This window comes from Dermacentor silvarum, chromosome 9 (assembly GCF_013339745.2).
Source record: "Dermacentor silvarum isolate Dsil-2018 chromosome 9, BIME_Dsil_1.4, whole genome shotgun sequence".
NCBI lineage: Eukaryota > Metazoa > Arthropoda > Arachnida > Ixodida > Ixodidae > Dermacentor > Dermacentor silvarum.
Window position 1 is genome coordinate 120,840,631 of NC_051162.1, and position 4,729 is coordinate 120,845,359.

Below are 4,729 nucleotides of genomic sequence, written 5' to 3' on the forward strand. Positions count from 1 at the left end.
CATTCACTGAAAACGCCCGCTGTCGGAAGAAATCACCCAGAGCTACGAGTCTCGTCAGCAATTTAAGTGTAGCAAGCATGAATCGAATGAACTCAAGATTTGCGGCGTTAAACCCTCACCAACCGTTTCTAAATTAAGTATGTGCAAAGAACGGGTAAATGTATTCTTGATGCGACGATATATTGGCATCCCCTTTGAAGCGGGGCGGTGACAAATATTCACCTAGCCTGCTCGAGTTTATCACATATGCTATATATGCGTTTCACACTAGCATTTAGCCCACCATCTCACTTAATCTTTCTCCCTTCCTGGAAACTTCTACCTTGTACAGTTACATATGCCTGTAACGGAAGCGGTCCCATCAAATCTCCTCCCCGATTCTTGCCCACCAATCTTCTAAGTCTCTCGATTACCTCTACTGCTCATCAATGCTATATCCACATCGCACACTGTTCTCGTCAATGCCACCGTGGACTGGGTGGCTACCGTTACTGCTGACCCAAGTTGCATTTAATATATGAAAAGAAACTACCCCCCCCTCCCCCTTTAGCTTGAACATAATACTCTCCCTTTACGAAGGTACAGCCATAAATTCAGTTGAGTAAACTTACTGGTGTACGTTGAAGAGGCAAAGTGTAAACAGCGCTTGAACACGCGAGCAGATACAAGCAAGTGCTTCCAATTCATTTACAACACAGGGGAAGAAGTCGTGCACCAACTATGCTACATGAAAGATGGACACCGGCATGAATGACACGAGAATGTAAACTATGCCAAATACCAACTCTTTTTTTGGTCTTACCTCTGCAGCACTGTATTCTAATTACGCTATTACAACTAGTCCGAATGCATGCCTCAAGTGACTCTCTGCTCACTCGTTGCAGATGACCTGCACGATGGCTTACGGAATGCCACTGCACAGAAAAAATTCGCACAAGATTTTTGGCGTGGGTTTTTTATTTTACACGCAGCAGCAAGGGGTGGCCACAATGTTGTCTACTTCTCATCGGGCTTGTTGTAGATGTAGGTCAAGCAACACTTGCCACAGTACTGCGTGTCAAAGTGTGCGGTCATGAAGACGCCCGCTCCACAGTCCTCGCTGGGACACTCTCGCCTCAGACGAGTGATCTTGCCGTTCTCGTCCACCTGGAAAAGTATCAATGAAAACCATTAGTTACATCCTCCAAAAGACAAAGCAATACAGCACTGAAATACACTGCCACAAACCAAATCTCGCAATTCTTTTAATGTATGCACGTACAATTTTTTTCTCCCTACATGACACCAGTGTGTTACATTTTTTCCAATCTAGGTACAATCACCTAGATTGTCACCCGTACAATTCACGAAAAGTTAAGAAATTGTGCAGCTTGATTTCAGCGATGCAGGCACAATGTGAGTCAAAAACGAATGCTGAAGTACAGATGTGGTGCAGGTGTTATGTTCTGTCCGAGTAAAGTTCACAAGCTTCAGAGTTCCCAAACCGCAGGTATGATCAGCTTCCGAGACATAAATACCCAGCGCTTGCTTAGGCATAGCAGGCACACTTGAACGGAACTTGCACTGCGCCGGCAGCTACAATCCTGTATCATCATCATCATCATCAGCCTATATTTCATGTCCACTGCAGGACGAAGGCCTCTCCCTGCGATCTCCAATTACCCCTGTCTTGCGCTAGCGTATTCCAACTTGCGCCTGCAAATTTCCTAACTTCATCATCCCATCTGGTTTTCTGCTGACCTCGACTGCGCTTCCCTTCTCTTGGTATCCATTCTGTAACCCTAATGGTCCACCGGTTATCCATCCCACGCATTACATGGCCTGCCCAGCTCCATTTCTTCCGCTTAATGTCAATTAGAATATCGGCTATCCCCGTTTATTCTCTGATCCACACCGCTCTCTTCCTGTGTCTTAACGTTAGTCCTAAGATTTTTCGTTCCATCGCTCTTTGTGCGGTCCTTAACTTGTTCTCGAGCTTCTTTGTTAACCTCCAAGTTTCTGCCCCATATGTTAGCACCGGTAGAATGCAATGATTGTACACTTTTCTTTTCAACGACAGTGGTAAGCTCCCAGTCAGGACTTGGTAATGCCTGCCGTAGGCACTCCAACCCAATTTTATTCTTCTGTAAATTTCTTTCTCGTTATCAGGGTCCTCTGTGAGTAATTGACCTAGATAAACATACTCCTTTACAGACTCTAGAGGCTGACTGGCAATCCTGAATTCTTGTTCCCTTGCCAGGCTATTGAACATTATCTTTGTCTTCTGCATATTCATCTTCAACCCAATTCTTACACTTTCTCGATTAAGGTCCTCAATCATTTGTTGTAATTCGTCTCCATTGTTGCTGAATAGGACAATGTCATCTGCAAACCGAAGGTTGTTGAGATATTCGCCGTTGATCCTCACTCCCTCACGCCTTCCCAGTCTAAGAGCTTGAATACTTCTTCTAAGCATGCAGTGAATAGCATCGGAGAGATTGTGTCTCCTTGCCTGACCCCTTTCTTGATAGGTAACTTTCTACTTTTCTTGTGGAGAACCAAGGTAGCTGTGGAATCCTTGTAGATGTTTGCTAAGATATTCATGTATGCCTCCTGTACTCCTTGATTACGCAATGCCTCTATGACTGCTGGTATCTCTACTGAATCAAATGCCTTTTCATAATCTATGAAAGCCATGTAGAGAGGTTTATTGTACTCTGTAGATTTCTCGATTACTTGATTTACGACATGGATATGATCCATCGTAGAATATCCCTTCCTGAAGCCAGCCTGTTGTCTTGGTTGGCTGAAGTCAAGTGTTGCCCTGATTCTATTGGAAATTATCTTGGTGAATATTTTATACAATACTGAAAGCAAGCTAATGGGTCTATAATTCTTCAGTTCTTTAACGTCTCCCCGAAGGGAGACAATCCTGTATAGTCGAGTGCAAAAGTTTAGGGACCAGAGGTGCCGCTATAAGTTTTTCATCGCAACCTAGACATAAAGACAAATCAAGAGGCACTGCCTACATGAGCCTGTCTGACAAGTGTTGTGCTCAATATTAAGACAATTTTGCACTGCACGGCTGTCCTAGATGGATGCTCTTACTTTTTGCACTCAACTGCACATCTGCACTAACAGCACAGAGGGTGCAGAAAAAGCGTGAACCATCCCTGCACAGCTGAAACTAATGACAGGCTGCAGCACCTCGTGAACTGGTTCAGGTGACACCCAATTTTGATGGGCACATGGGTATGTTTTAGGTTAGCACAGAGTTCAATGTGCTGCTCTTCAGATTTCTTGTATCTGTTACGTTAACATGCATTATCCGTTTGAATTAACTGTAATCTTGATTTATTGTAACAACCTTATGTGACGCCCGTAAGGACCTCTAGGGCTTTTGAATAAATGAATAAAATTGGGAAACATTGCAACTAAAGTGACAATCTAGGGCACGATGACAGCTTCAAATTTTATACATGCAGAGAATTTCCACGATATTGAAAGCTAAATTCAAGTGAACAATACTTTCTCAAATCGCCATTGTGCACACCAAGGTGAACACAAAATGATTGAAAATTGGCCAATATGTTTGATATTCACTCACTCGCAACATGCAAATGCAGCCACCATTGTGGGCTTTTGATACTGCTTTCTTCGTGTATTTTGCCACGAAGATCAATTGATGCTGTCACAGCTTTTATGAAGGCCATTTTCAAACGGCTGATCGACCAAAACGAGCACTCGCCTCGTACTGACTCAGTGCCTTAGTTTTTCCTGGCTCTTTTCCTAGCTGAGCTTTGTGTCTGCTTGACTGCTACACTGTTCCATGTTCATTCAGCCACTTGCTTCATAACTACGTTGTTTGACCGACAGACTCTTGCTACCCAAATCTCTTGAGATCGTCTCAAAAGACTCGTGTCTGGCAAGGAACCGAAGCGACCGTGGAATGCGTAGCGTGGCAAGGCATGCAATACTCCCAGAATTGCCAGTTGTTTCTACTAGATTGAGTATGGACCTGCAACCCAGTACATCAGCGAAGACAGCCAATCGACCAATCTCAAGTGCTGGCTGGACTGCATCGATACTGAGCCAAGATCTTGTAGTGATACTGCTTCTGATTGCTGCTCCTTTTCAAGCTCCGCCAGCGGTCAGAGTGGCGCTCCACCTGTGTTAGCAACGGGATCGGCCGGCCGTAAGTAGTGGATGATAAGGCCGGCATAAAATCGCTACGTTATACCAGCCCCGTTTTCTTCTCGGCTGAGGTAGGTGTGAGCATAGAGTACGTGCCAGCAACGTGAAAAAAGGTCTTGGCATCACAGTGAACAGCAAAACGCAAACTCAATCTGCTGGGCAGTGATCGCTAAGGCCCAAGGCAAGGAGTATGTGCTCTTTGCCAAGCTTCTGTTCGCATGCTTACCCTGCGGCACGAACGAAGAGCGAATTTCTTTGCCGAGGGTGACTAATGATACCTCGATTTGAGGTGAATGAGCAATGAAGGCCATTTCAAAGCGTAGGTAAAGTAGCAAGATCCCTTTGGGAGTGTTTTTTTGTTGTTTTTTTTTTGCAATGACGAATGTTTCACACTGCAGCTTACACCACAAAACCTACCAGGGCCGTATGAGCATGATGGTCCAAGCTCGTATCAGTACACAGACTGGCCATGATCTGGCATCATGTCCCGAAGAATAAACGGGCCTCACGGCCCAGTGCTCAGGCTAGTGGCAGAAGCCATCACCAGATTTAACCA